The sequence below is a fragment of the Ruditapes philippinarum genome, unplaced genomic scaffold (assembly GCF_026571515.1).
Source record: "Ruditapes philippinarum isolate M1 unplaced genomic scaffold, ASM2657151v2 ctg1093_1_1_1_1, whole genome shotgun sequence".
Lineage (NCBI taxonomy): Eukaryota > Metazoa > Mollusca > Bivalvia > Venerida > Veneridae > Ruditapes > Ruditapes philippinarum.
The window spans coordinates 114,108-131,429 of NW_026857225.1; the positions used below are offsets into that span (position 1 = coordinate 114,108).

Below are 17,322 nucleotides of genomic sequence, written 5' to 3' on the forward strand. Positions count from 1 at the left end.
TTAAAAAGTCCTACGTAGAAGTTAAAAATTCCTACGTATGCGTTTTAAACTCCTAATTAGGCTTTTTTATCTCCTTCGTAGGACTAATAAAGTCCTACGTAGGAGTAACAAAGTCCTACGTAGGAGTTTAAAAGTCCTACGTAGGACTTAAAAAGTCCTACGTAGGACTTGTAGGAGTTATAAACTCCTAATTAGGCTTTTTTATCTCCTACGTAGGAGTTATCATTTTTTTATAGAACATGTTAATTGGCACCAGGACGCTTCAATAATAACGAATCAATATTTCGTAATTAAGATTTTATATTTCGTTAAAACGAAATAAAATTTCTAATTGGGAAAACGAATTTTCATCTCGTAAAAACGAATTCAATTCCGGGAGAAAGTGTGGTAATTGTCACTTCAGGTGTTCCGTAATTTTCAAAATTATTTGTAGCAATCATTTTTTTTTAAGTTCATTTTGTTTTCATATATTTTGCACTTATTATGGTATTTATGGTTGAAAATTAATATTGAAAGATTATTTTGAAATGTCAAAAATACCATTCCAATGCCATAAACACAGCACAAACCGAGACTTGATTGATTGAAGTTAAATCTTAATGAGGGTCCATCCAAAAGAAAATTGGTTTGTTTGTTGTGTCAAATGTAATTTTATTTCATCTCGTGAACTTCAAAAACAGTATTCTCACTCGTGGCTACGCCACTCGTGGGAATACTGTTTTTAAAACCCACTCGATGAAATAAAATTTCATCTTACACACAAACAAACAAATATCCTCTATATTCTCCATATTAATTCAAACGAAATCGAAGTGGAATGTAATATTTCAATGAATGCTGTATTGTATTCATAATTGACAGGTAAATAAAATAAGACAAAATAAGCAATTAGGCTGCGTATACAAACAAATAAAATATTGTTGTTCTAACACGCAAAAGCGGGATTACGTATGCGCAAAATCACCACAAAATCTTTTTAAAGGCGACATGTGACACATAATTAATTTATCTATAAAATAAAAGATACCACCTTTATTAAGCCTTTTTTCCAGAAACTAACTAAAGACATAATAATTACATAATTGCACGTATTTAAAAAAAATGAAATAAGGCAGTACACAATTTTAAGAATATAAGCTTGTTTATCAGAACAGAACAGAACAGATACTTTATTTTTGACTTGTACAATTATACATCGTCATACATAAATAAACAATGTTACAATACATACTAACATAAATCACAAGATCGGATCTAAACATGTCTCTTTCATATCAATATAGAGGATGAATTATTAATATATTAAGTTATCCTTCTTAAAACATTATCAGGATCAAAAACTTTTTGTAACCCAAATATCTACGACATTATGGCTCTATCTCAATCTATGAAAGTTGTTTTCTGTCTATATTCTGTACCCCAGGGTTATGTATAAAAATGTGTTAATTGAGTGTTGAGCAAACTAGGTAAAAAATATCCAACTTACAATTTACAATCATACTTTTTAAATGGTTACAACAACGTTTCTGTCCCATTCTTTTATAAAATGTGTCACTTGCTGAAATACAGAACAGATCTCTTTATTTCTTTCCCAGGGTACATGGCAATACAACATGGGGATATACTATAACAGATACAATATGATAAACAAACTTCCGATAGTACTTTATCAGCTGATGAATAGTGTTTTAATTCAAAAAATAGTATGAAGATTCAGTAACATTTATAGATAATAATGTTAATTGGGGGGGATCCTTCAATAAAGATTTAATATGCACATTATTCATCTGATGATATAGTTCTTATCAATATAAGTATTTAAAAAAAGCAAAAAAAAAAAACAACTAAACTTTTTTTTATTGACATATCATGGAAAAGAAACCTTAATATTAATGTGTTCAAATCATTACTATGTTATTGTATGTTAAAACAAGAAAAAAGAAAAGAAAAAAGAAATGACCAATAGCACACTAGAGTGTTTTCATTAACATTTTTTTTTTTAATTTTAAGCTAGTTATCCTTTGAAAAAAACATCAAAAAAAAAACCACGTCAATGTACAGTAATACATAAACACATATATATGATTAAATATATTTGCTACCCACGAGTGCTTTGCGCAAATATATATTTTCTATGAACTGTTAAGATCAACTAAAAGATTTCTAGGAAAAAAAATGTAGTTTCTTTAAGTAGGGAGAGTTTGTGGGCTATTCACGTAAAAATCGTGGACTTAATACATGTAATTTTACAACGAAAAAGAATGTCATTCATAAGTTTGTGTAATATTTACATGGATTTATTACAAAGGTAAAGTTCTTTTGTCGGAAAACGGTAGCTATTATAAATGTATACACAATGTCTAAGTGCTGTAATATGATAACACGTTCATTTAGAAAAAAAAAATAAAAAGAAGAAAGAAAAATGTTGAAATGTTGAAATTAATAAAGAGCCGTTTTTCAGCACATAGTGAACATTACACATGTATGCTGCATGTAAGCTTTTTGTGTGTTGTTTTGTTTGTATTTGTTGTTTTCTGCCGAAAATAATATCTGCATAATTCGTTTTTTAGATTCAATTATAACTGCATTAATTAATGTATACGAAGGATAATCGATAATATTAAAAAGTCGTCTTAAACTTAGAAGTGTATACTTTATCACATTCTTAACAAAATTACCGAAAACAACAAATGTTTACCATCTTATTTAGAAATAAGTGACGATTTAATTTGAAATTTAAAGTTAAAGTTAAAAACAACAACAACAATAACAACACCATATTTCCATCGAGTCATTAAATGTCTGAAACCTGGAGATTGCTACGTGTGCTTGCTACACCATTGCAGCTCTCGAAAATTTTGGAATTCAGTCTCGGTTTTGGGAAAATTCTACAAGAAGATTATCACATCATTTGATAGACATTACAATTCCGGGTACCCTCCAATAAATTACCAGGATATCTTAAAGTAACAGCAATGTTATCTATAAAAATATTACTTAAATCGAGTAATATTTTCTTTGACCATATATAAAAGTCACGTGGGTTGGCTACATAGTAGAGGTGTTAAAATATAATTGTAATACACCCTTTGTTAGCCATTGAAATAGTATTTAATGTATAAAGGACTTTCAAAAATGGTTATTATTCAGAGCGGGCGCTATGGTGCAGTGGTAACACTGTCTGCCTACAAATCAAGGGGTCGTGAGTTCGATCCCCCGCTACTCCACTGAACGAATAAAATGACTACAAGACTGACAAAACCAGAACATCGACACAGCATGACGGCAACGATAGATACAAGAGAAGACCTTAACGGAACAGGAAACAAGTACCGAAAGTACAAGACCGAAGATGACGACCGATAACAGAAGGACGAAGACAAGAACTGACAACAGGCGAACAGAGAGAGGGACCGATAATAGAAGAACTGACAACAAAACAATGGAGACAAGGATTAACAACAGAAAATAGAGACTAGGACCGATCACAGAAGCACCAAGACTGATTACAGAAAAATAGAGACGAGAACCGATGACAGAAGAACTGCCATGCCAACAAACGAACAAAAAAGTCAACGATAACAGGAGAACAGAGACAGGCACTGATTACAGAAGAACTGACAACAAGACAAGGATTAATAACAGAACAATAGACACTAGGACCGATAACAGAATGATGATGAAATTCCATATATTTTAATGTGCTTTATACGTAGTTATATATAGAATATACATGTACATGTTCTAATATGTTTTATGTTGTATTATCAGTGACTGATTAAAAGTAGCTATAATTAAAAAGCTCGCGGTAGAATATTATTACGTCATAATAGTTAATGAATGGTGAGACGTGTCCGGGGTCCGTACTCTCAGTGTCTGGGTAAAGGCTGAACTAGGCACAAATACTTAAATCAGAAGAAATAACGAGTTTGAAAAGGGTAATACAGACACTTTCTGTAAAGTTAGCTAGCATGCATGCTGTTATGAATTAATAATAATCTAAGTCATTCAAAAATCACTGCGCCGAAATGAAAGCAAATCATATGGAAACAAGATAACACTTAAACACAAACAATGATAGTTTGACAAATAATGAATGAAAACAAAGACATAGAATAGTTAAATGTGAATTACGTTACCTTTTTAGTAGTTTAATGAGATGATAACTAAGAAAACAACATGTGCATTATGCCTTTGCTTATAAATGAACGCCTTTTTATGTTGTTCTTTTGTTTACCTTGCCCACGTATTTTATAAATCCGTACTTTGCCTGACTTTTCCATTAAAATATATGCTGAGATGAGATCGAATTATTTAAAAAAATATGTGAAATACAAATCTTATGTTGTAGAACTGCTGTCATAAGACAGATTCGATGTCTCAAATAACAGGTATGCTGTCAAGAAAGGTAATTTACTACATTTCAGACGTAATTGAGTTACTTCCCCTTAATCGTTATGCTATATATTTTACATGTACCTTTCTGATTCTTAAGAATTCAAAAATAAAATAAACATAAAAGCTAGAATATTGGTATCATCCATGCAATATAGCAAAGCCATCGCATTGAAATATCTAATGCTATTACTTTACTGAAATGTTATACTGGGATATTACCACAAACTTGAATCATCGCCAAAGTGTAATCCGACATGCTTAGTAATGTAGATGTACATTTTAAACAAATAGTGCTACTTAAAGAAAGTGCCTTTTCTTATGTAACACTCCATCAGCACTACGCGAACTATATTCCAAGGTCCATTACTAGAAAGTCACGAGGATTCAATGGGGCGGAGCAATTTTATCATAAAGTCTTGTTTCATAATCTCCAGCAAGATGTTGGATTACAATTTCTAAAGGTACGTTTGTCGCGTTGCACTTGTTTTACTACATATGCTAGTAATGCCGCCATGAAAGATTTGAAGAACTGGCATTGCAAAATCGGCCTATCGTACATAGTACTCAAGCCCTCCTTTGTCTACGGTGGCACTTGTGCGTATTTGTTTATCTCGTGTGCACGAGATTGTCGTCACCAGTTACTAAGTCTTGACCACGAGGTAATTAAGTCATGCGCACGAGAAACACAACTCAGTTTAACTTTTAATATGAAATGGTAATTTAGGTAACCGATTACAATATTTCACCATTTTCATCACAGAATAATACTTGGAAAAAACTTTGAGTTAAAATAATTTATTTTTAAGAATTAACTTTCTTTTTAAAAAAAATGAAATTATGTCCATCCAAAGGTGTATAGTGAGTACGGTGAATTTCCAGAAAAAGTTTATATTTTGTGTCATAATTCCATTCAATTTTATTATTTACTTGGCACTCACGTGACCCATTGAAATTTATGTAAATAACAATCGGAATGTACCTGTAACGTTCAATTCATTAAAAGCATGGGGCAGTCTTTTTACATTTTATTATCCTAACCATTGACCAAGATCAGCTTTTGGTCAGTCACCAATATAACTTTTAATCTTTTAAAATATATATTCTGGTCAGCTCAGTTCGACTATAAAAAATTGACCACACTGCCACCCGATATACTGCACGAAAATATCGTGCACTCATGTCACGCTTTACTAAGTAGCTTTACGGTGACTGACCTATCTTAAGGGAAAATAATTTCCTTCTCATTGGTACTGAATGAATCTGCATCATTCTCAATTGACACTTTCTTAATTCCTGCTTTTCATTGGTTGAGGCATCGTTCCGCCTGGTTGCGCTCGTTTTAAGATTTGGAGGGCTTTAGAACTGTGTTGATGAGGATCTATTTATTTCTTTATTTCTGTTTGTTCATCTAATTGTTTATGGATTAAATATTTTTAATAAGGTATGTTTTTGATCTACTGTTGGTAGCAAGTCATTTATAGTTTATTTGTAATGATTTCGTAGACGTTTGGCTTAGAATTATTAAAAAAAATATTACAAAATGGCGGTAAAATGAGTAATTATTGACTTAAAAATCCAAATAAAAATCTAAATATCATTCTATATCTTTAATATCTTGACAATTTATTTATAACCTCTTTATCTACAGTTTTTAGGGACAGTCCGAGGATGTCATAGGTATCTGGAATTCGTGCATCTGGTTGTTGTTGTAGTGGACCGTGCCGTGCACAGGTAGGTTATTTTGACATGTATATTATAGGACAAAACCCAATACGTCAAAACACCACAACAAAACACTACGCCTCAAAATTTTATAGAGTGGACATAGACCCACACTTTCAAATTATTTGTTATAAAACCATACAATTCTTTAGATTTTGATCTTGCAAGAAAAGAACAAAACAGAGTATTTACTAAAGTTTGATACATTATTATAGTTATTTTCATTATTTTACACAGGATGGTATGTTATATTTTATTTCAATACAAAAATAAATATTACAAACTGCTGAATCAAAATCAAAGGGTAAACTTTCAAATATTACAAACTGTTAAATAGATTAATAAATTAATTGTCAATTAAGTCGTGATTTCTTCTATCATTAAAGTGAACCCTCCAAAAGATAGTAAAGTTCATCACCAATCATATTCTTATCACAAAAAGTACACATTCTTAGGTGTCACTGTAAACCAAGATGCTGACCAAGATGCTGACCATTTTCTGATGGCAGATAATGAGTCATTGTTCTAAATTTAAATAAAATTTTATTTAAATTAACAGACAGGATATTCAAATAATTTTCAAAGCAGAATGTAGTTTTGTACATATTATACAGGCCCGTCATCACGATTTTGTGATTCGTGCGGCCAATTTGGTGGTTCCAGGAGGGTACAGGGACATGCTCCCCGAAAAATTGTTTATACTAGAATCCTCTCAGGAGCGTTTTCACTGTATTTGGCACAGTTTACTGTCTGTCGCTAGTTAATATTATTTTGGCATATGTCACTGATTGTTTACAAATATTTGTGCATCGTGGTGAAAGAGAGGATTATAAGATTTTTTGTAAGTTAAGGAATCAGATTCAAAGAGATATAAAGACTGCTAAGTCAGAATTTTTTACTAACAAAATAGAGGAAAACAAATTGAATCCTAGCAAACTCTGGCAAAACTTAAAGACTTTGGGATATAAAAATGACAAGAAGAAATCTTCAAATATTGTATTATCAATTAATGGGGAAAACTGCCATGACGCTGATACTGTTTCAAATTATTTTAACGATTTTTTTACAAGTGTTGCGTCCAAACTTGTTGAGAAATTACCTTCAAGTAAAAAATTGTATGATTTAAGGTCTGAAAAGCTTTTCAATTTTTATAGTAAAAGAAATCCTGATAGTAATATTTTAAATCTACAACATGTATCTGAAAATTTTGTTTTTAAGGAACTATGCAACTTAAATGTTAGTAAAAGCACAGGATTAGATGGTATTCCTGCCCGATTTTTGAAGGATGGTTTAGTGTTCTGAAAATACCAATTACTTACATTGTTAATCTATCTTTTTCTGAAGGTAAAGTACCAGATGAAATGAAGTTGGCTAGAGTAAAACCACTTTACAAGAAGAATAGTGTTCTAGAAGTTGGTAATTATAGGCCTGTCAGTATTTTAAGTGTAGTTTCAAAAATTTTAGAGAAAGCTGCTTATGTTCAACTTGAAACATTTTTGGTTTCCAATAATTTACTGTATGAACACCAGTCTGGTTTTAGAAGGTGTTATTCTACAGATAGTTGTCTTATTCACTTACAAGATGTTATAAGAATTAATACTAGTAAAGGGCTATACACAGGTATGGTGATGCTTGACTTGCAAAAGGCGTTTGACACTGTAGATCATGATATTCTTAGTGGAAAGTTAGAATTAATGGGTGTTCAGTCTATTTCCTGGTTCAGATCATATCTTTCAGAACGTTCACAAATTGTTAATATAGGAAAGACTTACTCTAAATCAAAAAATGTAACCTGTGGCATCCCACAAGGTAGTATTCTAGGGCCGTTGAACTTGCTTTTTCTGTGCTATGTAAATGATATGATTTTAAGTACTGATAATGATTGTAAGTTAATACTATATGCAGATGATAGCACTATTTTATTCTCACATAAAGATCCAGATTTTATCTCAGAAAAACTTGGTGCAGCCCTAGAAAGCTGTTCAGAATGGCTCATGGACAATAAGCTGTCACTCCACCTTGGTAAGACAGAATGTATGCTGTTTGGCCCCAAAAGAAAATTACGAAAGCAAGAACAATTTACTGTTACATGTAATGGTCATAGCATAAAGGGTACTAGTTTAGTCAAGTATCTTGGTCTTTATATCAATAGTGATTTATCTGGGGAAACTATTGTTAATAACGTTATTTCTAAAGTGAATGCCAAGCTCAAGTTTTTATACAGGCAGAGCAGACTTTTAGATACTAAAACAAAACAGCTTTTATGTTCAGCCCTGATTCAGTGTCATTTTGACTACTCTTGTTCCTCTTGGTATGAAGGTTTATCAAAACATTTGAAAAGAAAGTTACAAATTACTCAGAATAAGGTATTAAGATTTGTCCAAAACTTACCGCCCAGAACTTCTGTAACAGTGTATGAGTTTGAAAAATTAAATTGGTTAAATGTAGAAAACAGAGTCAAACAGTTAAGACTAAATCATATGTATAAGATTTTTTACAAAAAGAGTCCATCATACCTTAGAGCCGACTTTAGATGTTGTGCTGATGCAAGATTTTACAATACTAGATCAAGCAATTTTAATTTTATTGTCCCCCAGTGTAATTCTGTGATGAAACAGACCTTTTATTATAATGGAATTAAAGACTGGAATGATCTGCCAGAATATATAAAATCCATTTATAATTTCGTGCAATACAAAAAATCTGTTAAAAAGTACCTACTAGAAAGCTATAAAAGTCTTTCAGAAGATATATATGTGTACAACTAATGTGTTAGGCACTGTGATCAAATATTTCTGTGATAGTAATACTAGGCTTATTTTAAAAAGGGCATACTTTTATAAATATATTTCCTTTTTCAACCAAAATTTTGACCAAAGTTAGTGTTTATTTTTTTATCTTGTTTGTTTTTTAGGGGGGAAAAGGGTTAAAATTATGTTAGTTTTTTTTGTTTTTTTATTTCTATGGACCCCATTGGAAATAAGCATTTAGCTTAATGGGCTATCCATAGGTGCATAGTACCTCTTATTTTATTTTTTATGACAAAAGTGTGCTCTTTTATGCTGTTTTATGATCTCATTTTATATATATGATTTATTTATGTTATCTCTTAACTGTATGATTTTATATTTGTATCTTGTGCTATGTTCCTAAAATGTATAAATAAAATAAATAAATCGTAAGTTTAAGGAGTAAAAGGTTGACTACCAATTGTATAACAGACAAACAGTTGCACATAAAATATATTATTTGGCAAATGAAAAATAAACATTAATTTATGTTGTTATAATTCTTCATTTTTATCTGATAATTGTTCATTATTAAACATATACAGTGGAGCCTTGCTAATCCGAACCCTTCTAATCCGGAATCCTTTCTTATCCGAACGAAGTGTCCAGTCCCGATTTTATTCGTTCTATTTTCAATAGTAAGAAACCTTTCGGATCCGGAACCTGTCTACTCCGAATTCCGGACGATTTTTTCAATTTTTGTTCTTGTTTTACTCTAAAATTTACCTCTCGGATCCGAACCTATTTTATGTTACACCTTCATTCAAAATAACAAATAATCACACATCTTGCAGGTGTAAACATACACCAAACTGATGTGTTATTTCGCTTGATTAATGGGTGAAACGTATGATCTGCGAAGGTGTGAAAATTACACTTAGCTTGCCTTCATGTCTTCTATAATTGCTTAATTGATTGTTTTTCGTCACTTTCAATAAATATTTTGATATAATGCAATTGAAATATCTTTTATTTAATCCTTTGTAATGCATTCAATGATACGTGATTAAGCAATGAAAATTAATGGAAATTGTCAGTTAAGTCGGATAGTCGCTAAATCGGATAAGAGTAAACAACAATTGACAAATGCTGGTACGAATATTTAATCATGTCTCGGCCTCCTGTTTAACATCGTAGGTTAACTTAAACTTAAGGACATAATATTTTTGCTTATTTATTTATTTTTATTTCTTTATTTTTGTATTCACATGTAATAAAATGAACGATAAGAGACTGCAAAAATAAAATATCTAAATTGCAATTTCAAATGCATTCCCGTTTTCTTTCCTTAAACTATTTTACAAATACATGTAACATGAAAAAACATGTAAAAAACCTTCTAATTCGGAAACCTTTCTAATCCGGAAACCTTTCTAATCCGAACTTTTCTTCTAGTCCGGACGAGTTCGGATTAGACAGGTTCCACTGTACAAGAAATATTACATACAAGAACAGTTAAGTTTGCAGATTGTGTTCTTTAATAATTAATTGATGAGTATCATTTTATGTGAATTTTCCGTTTTGGAAATGAAAATTATTTTGGTTGATTTGGTGGAACTGTGTCACATGTCACGATATCTTTATATTTTAAACATTTTATATTTAATACTTATATGTGAACAGCAGTAAAATTTAAAGAATTGTGATGTTATACATAATTATATATAAACGGTAAACTGTCCGAAGCTACGTCAATATCAATTAATGCCATTTAAGAAAACTTCACTACCGTCAATTAACAGTATCCAGTTGTATTATAGCGTCTTTTTTTGTCATTTTACAGCGCATTGCATAAGGGGACAGTTGATTTTCCCCGCTAAAGTCCAGACATTTTTGGCCAAAATATTGGTCAGGCCTTGGCCGGACCGTCGACGACGGCCCTGTACATTTGTGTGAATTTTTGATTTTACTCTACCATTCCTGACCAAGCTGAACCTCTAGTCTCAAAAGATTTCTTAAACTGGTCAAAGCGAATGTTTTGACTGTCACACCAAAGCTATCTAAAACCTATTTTAACAAATCAGATCCATGGAAAAAAAATTATTTTGAGATGATAATGCAGTGTTTTACAAATTTTTACATGCCTTGTTATTTGTTATCTTTTGACAGTGTATCTTTAGCACTAAAGCCAGCTTTAAAATTATCTTCGTTTTCCCTCCAGCAACCTATGCCAATTTAATCCAAAATAATTTTTTAATTCTTTTTATATCTTAAATTATACGGATTTCAAAACAAATTGTGAATGGTTAGCATCTGTTTAAAGTTAGAATTAAAGTTTTATTCCACATACATGTATATCCCAGTTTGTATATTTACACTTTAAAAACATGAGACTATAAACATGTGATTTTCATTGACAGACACTGTCACTCTGCCATTGTGTTTTGTAAAAAAAAATCTTTTGTTTGACAAGTTTGTTGGGGTAGCTGTGATTTATGTGGAAAGATATCAGGAGGAGAGACAATATTTTATTTTATGCCTTATCTTAATAGCAACAATATTACCTGATGAAGACTTTTTAGTACATTTTTTATTTGAAACTAGAGTTGATTTCTATATTCAAACTTACCTTATTAGCAACCACCCAATTTCCCAAAAAGAATAACACACAATTAGGGGTAAAACTTGCAAGATTCAAGGTAATTTTTTTCTTTATGCCCCCACAATGTGGGAGCATATAGCGTTGCACTTGTCCGTCCGTCCGTCTGTCCGCACTAACAGGAGAGTTATTATGTGGCTAGAGGGACAATAGGTAACTGTTCTTTCTCTTTGATGTCATTCATTCCGTAATGCTTTTATGTGGCTATTTTCTTTTGTGTGGCTAAAAAGAACAATAGAGAGAACAATAGAGTAGCCACATAATTGCTCTCCTGTTAGAACGTCCGTCCGTCTGTCCGTCCGTACAAACCAGAGCTACATTATGGGGTTTGGTCTATTGTTCTCATAACAATAGATGTCTTTGATGTCATTCATTCCGTTTCTCTTGTGGGGTTAAAAAGAACAAAAGAAATAACAAAAGAAAACCCCATAATGTAGCTCTGGTAAGAATGTCCGTCTGTCCGAGAAAACATTTTGGGTTTAGGGGCTATATAACAGTAAAGAGAACAAAAGAGAACAATAGGTTCATTCCGTGATCAAAGGGTTAATGGGCTAGTAGCTCTTAAGAAAACAAAGAAAATAACAAAGAAAATAGCCCCTAAACCCAAAATGTTGGAATGTCCGTCCGTCTGTCCGTACATCCCAAAATCTTGTGAATAACACAAACCGGATGGCAGATTTTGCTTAAACTTACAGGGATGAACAACCTTAATGTGTAGATGGTAGTAAAGGAAGGAATTTTCGCTGCGACCAAATTTAACAGAATTATGGCCCTTTGTTGATTTTTTCACTATATACTATGTAGAAATTTTGTGAACGCAACTCCTCTTAAACTGGATGGCAGATTTTGCTTAAACTTCCAGGGATTAACAACCTTAATGTGTAGATGGTAGTAAAGGAAGGAATTTTCGCTGCGACCAAATTTAACAGAATTAGGCCCTTTGTTGATTTTTTCACTATATACTATGTAGAAATTTTGTGAACGCAACTCCTCTTAAACTGGATGGCAGATTTTGCTTAAACTTCCAGGGATTAACAACCTTAATGTGTAGATGGTAGTAAAGGAAGGAATTTTTGCTGCGACCAAATTTAACAGAATTATAGCTTTTTGTTGATTTTTAGTTTTCAACTTGTGGCACATGTACTAGTCCAAAAAATATTTGACCTAGAGTCATAAGATTGACAGAACAGTGGGGTGTGGGGGCATCCGTGTCCTATGGACACATTTCTTGTTTTTTTTATCTGTTTAAAACGTTCATTTGTTTGCTTTTAGAAAAAGTTAAAAAGTTGAACATTGCCCCAGTGTGGCTCTTGTTTTTACCTCACCTGTCACAAAGTGACATGGGGAGCTATTGTGATAGCTTTTCGTCCAAACTTTTACTATAAATGACATCTCCCCAAAATCTGCTAATCCAATTTCATCCAAACTTCATAGGAATAATCCTTTGGTGGTTAGTTTTAAGAATTGTTTAAAGAATTTAATTTCATGCAAAACTCTGGTTTCCAAGGAAACTGAAAGAAAAAACTTAAAATATCTTCTTTTAAAAAACCCATTCAGTTAGAACTTAGGCCTGTATTCAGAATCAATGCTTACACTCACACTCATTGAGTAAATCCCATATAATTGCCTAACGGTCAAGACAGCCCTCAACCTTTCAGTTAAGTGGTATTCAGGTTATAAAGTAAGCATCGAGTGAACTCAGGAAAGTTGAGAATCTGTGAGATTAGGAGGGGGCTACCTTGAGGTGATTTCAAAAAAATAATACTGAATACCACTTAGTTTTGAGTATTGATTTTGAATTAAGTTTGTCCCATATACATTTAAGTGCATCATATACGTGAACTGACAGGTTTTTTGAGTTTCGTTTTATCCATAAAAACAGCTAGTCCTGTGTTTGTCAATGCGACTGTCCATGATTCTGGACCCAAGTCCTCGGTTGATTTGTCCTATGCGTCTACATATAGGCCTATGATATATATTCATGTTTTAAATAAATGCCGTTTAGTTATAAGTTTTTATTGTTTTGTTTATGAAATATTAAAAAATAACAGTTAGATACAAGTTATATCACACTGTTTGAATTTTTGGATTGATATAGAATTCCCAATCCATATATTTAAAGATATTTCAAAGGAAAAATTCTTATGGCGTCATGAATAACCATGCCAAAAAGTTAAAGTTGATGACGTCTGAATATTTTGATAAAAAAAAAAATAAAAATCCACATAGCAAAACAAAATTTTGAACATTTCTTTAGTATGATTTCCCGGGTGTAAAAAGTCCATGCTTTTCCAGGGATTTCCATGGAAAATAAGAGGCTGGAGTATTGGAACAAAATTTTCCAGCCTTTTCCAGGCTGTAGCTGGGAAAAAATGGGCTGGAAAGACAGGGAAAAAACATGGAACATTTTCCATGCTGCATGGAATATTTTCCATGTTCTCCATGGAAAAGCATGGACTTTATTCCATGCTTTTCCATGTACATGGAGTATAGGAACAAAAGTATGGCTTTTTTTCCAGGGTATTCCATGTGTCTGCCAACCATAGAGGCTGGACTTTTCACCATGGTAAATAGTCCAGCCTTGATGGAATAACATGGAAAAAAATCCAGCCTAATTCCAGCATCCCTGAATGTTCTTAAAATGTAAAATTCTGGGGTGGAATTTTCATGAGTTTAACATGATCACATATTTCTTTCACAAAATTTAATACATATCCTTTAGTCCAAATACAGAATAGAACACCCTACATTCACTATAACACAAACAGTTTTTTTCTAGCTGCAGGTTTTGGTAGGTTCTGGTTTTCTTAGAATCCAACACTTTGTTTTTAGCAATTATTTTGCTCTTAGTCTGTCAGTGAGAAACTGTTTCAATCTTAAATTTGTTTCAAATGTTTCTGATTATTTAAATTACTATTTCTTTTATCGATGTCCATTTTTAGTCCTCTGCCTGTGTTTCCTAGAACTTCTTGTGGTTGTGCTCACCTTTAAAGATAAAATTCATAATTAATTAAACACAGATGCGGTAATGAATTATGTTTTATTGCATATATGCAGTTATATTTCATATCTTTTAATAACATTAAATCTAATGTATCAACAGTATTAACTATTAAATATTAACTATGCTTATGCATATTCAAAAAATACTAAAGCAATGCAGTATATCTTATTTCAATGTGCACAAGTGTTTAAGACTTTCTCTGTATAAGAATTAAGTAAATTTGTGACAATATTTATTACCCAGTATGTATTTTTTCAAGAAAAGATGTGGAATAGAAAAGTATTGAGATTTAAAAATGTACCTTTTCAGGATTAATACTGCACTTCATTATTAAACACTGCCAGTAATTCTCAGTCAGCACTTATGTCCCAGCCTGCAAATTATGTATGTATAATGTAAAATGTTACTGAACCATTGAAAACACAACACATACGGTGTCACCCCGGTACGGAATTAGACCCAGCCCATTGTAGTCTAGAAAGTAGTTCTTTTAAATTTTGAAATGGCCTATTTCAAGTTATCACAATTAATACTGGTTATATTTTAAGTATATCTTTAGTAATTTAAATTATGTACATGAAGTTTCATTTCTGAGTACTTTAAAGGTTGTTTTTGATGTATTTTTGCAGGATTTCATTTCTGGGTGGAAGGTTTCAGGAGGCACTATGCACAAGAATACACACCAGTTACTATTTGGAATATTCTATAGTGATTACAGAAATTAAAAGCTGCAGAAAAACTCCAAGGGCTAATGTATTATTTCTTTGTGCTAAATTTACTTGGACTGCGTTGGTGTTTAAAGAAATGGTCATGAAGTTCCGGTACCGGATATGCTTTGTCCAGAATTTAGCCTTAAATGTGATGGACTTATTATAGGATTTATATTACGAAAATTCAGTGGGCCGTCTCCATACATGTAAAATAACAAATGATTATGATGACCCTGTTCAGCTGTACAAAACTACTGATTGTACCATTTAGTCCGATTTAATCAAATTGATTTAATTTGTTTAATTTGCAGGAAATGAAAAAGATCTACTAACATGCCATTTAAACAATATATACACAATCATTATAAAGAAATCATTGGATAATTTATACTTTACAGATTATACAGTCATGTATAGATTAAAAACAATGATCAGAAAAACAAATGCATGAAGTTGAAAATATAAAAACAACCTTGATCTCTTGTTACAAATGTTGATAGTTTGATATATAACCTGTTTCTGCATTAATGTAACTTAAGGTTTATAAATACCTGATTCTGTTGTATATCTTCTTGTCCCAGGTGATTCTAATATTGTTATCATACCAATACTTAAACACTTTAAAATCTAAAACAAAACTGCACATCCTCTGTAATTTGCTCTCCTTGCTGACCCAGATATCTTAAGCTACAGTCTCACTTACATCCCGGCAGAGCCCCGGTGATCCGGGAACGACCTGGGTACGACCAGGAACAACCGGAGTACATCCGTAATTCTGCCAGCAACGTCCAGGATGATCCGGGAACATCCGGCATTCGACCCCGGATGGAATAAAATATTTAATATCACGGGGGTGGTCCGGGATGATCCGGGAAGGTATAGTATGCCGGCTTCATCCTTAGCTCTGCCCGGAACGACCGGGGTTATACCGGGGAAGCACCGTAGCTCTGCCGGCACAAACCGTGGATGATCCGGGGTATGATATAGCCGGTAGAGCTACGGAAGAGCCCCGGTAGATGCAGGCAGAGCCCCGGTAACTACAGGCAGAGCCCGGGAGGATAAAGGTAGAACTACGGTTGATCCCAGTAGAGCCCCGGCAAAGCCCGGATCATTTCAAAAGAATTACGACAATTTGCGATGAATGCACTTGTTTGTATTAAAACCCTTCCCATTTCCCTTCTATCCAGTATGGCATAAGGATTTTTCAGAAAATCATCATGAATTACTATTTTAAAACAATAGATATTATATTAAATTAAAATTATGTATCAATGTTATCATTTTCGGGCGTTTTCAATCCACCGGGGTTCTACCGGGGCTCTGCCTGGATCGTCCTGGGCTCTGCCTGGATCGACCGTGGCTCTGCCTGGGTCAACCTGGGCTCTTCCGGCGTCATCCGGGAATGACCGGGGAGCAAGGGCATGAACCGTAGCTTCACCTGGGCTCTGCCTGGATGATCCGGAGCGCATCCTGGGTCGTTAGTTGGGAACTACCGTAGTGCTGCCGGGGTAAGTGTGACCGCAACAATAATGAAGGGATTTTGTAAATACTTGCCACAATTGTTCACAATAATGAAACCATGCGTTATGCGCAACAACAGGTCACCTACCTCCAAGGTCACGGTCCCACTTTGAGGTCAAAGATTAACATAGTCTGTTATAGGGTATATTTTGTGTCTGGTCTATAACTTTTTCATAGATCAAAGGATTTTGTAAATATGTGCCACAAATAGTCAGTATAATAAGACGATGTGTCATGAGCAACAACTGCATCCCTACCTCCAAGTACAAGGTCACACTTAGAGGTCAAGAATTAACATAGTCTGTTTTAGGGTATATTTTGTGTCCAATCTACAATTTCTTCATAGTTCATGGGATTTTGAAAATACTTGGCACAAATAGTTACAAAAATGAGACGATATGTCAAGCACAACACCTGCACACCTACCTCCAAGGTCAAGGTCACACTTAGAGGTCAAAGCTTAACATGATAGATTTTTAGCTCGACTATACGAAGTATATGGAAAGCTGTCCTACTCGCCCCGGCGTCGGCGTCCGCGTCCAGATTTCAGATTAAAGTTTTGGTGCAGTAAAATATTTT

At 33.0% G+C, this 17,322-nt stretch overlaps 1 long non-coding RNA gene across 1 annotated transcript; it reads right to left on the bottom strand.

Annotated features, from left to right (window-relative positions):
• Nucleotides 1–14,154: 14,154 nt before the first annotated feature.
• LOC132749111 (uncharacterized) lies at nt 14,155–14,898 on the bottom strand. Its single transcript, XR_009628374.1, has 2 exons — nt 14,814–14,898; nt 14,155–14,493 (listed from the first exon to the last, which is right to left on the bottom strand). It is a non-coding gene; the product is annotated as an uncharacterized LOC132749111 (long non-coding RNA).
• Between the last annotated feature and the right edge of the window lie 2,424 nt (nt 14,899–17,322).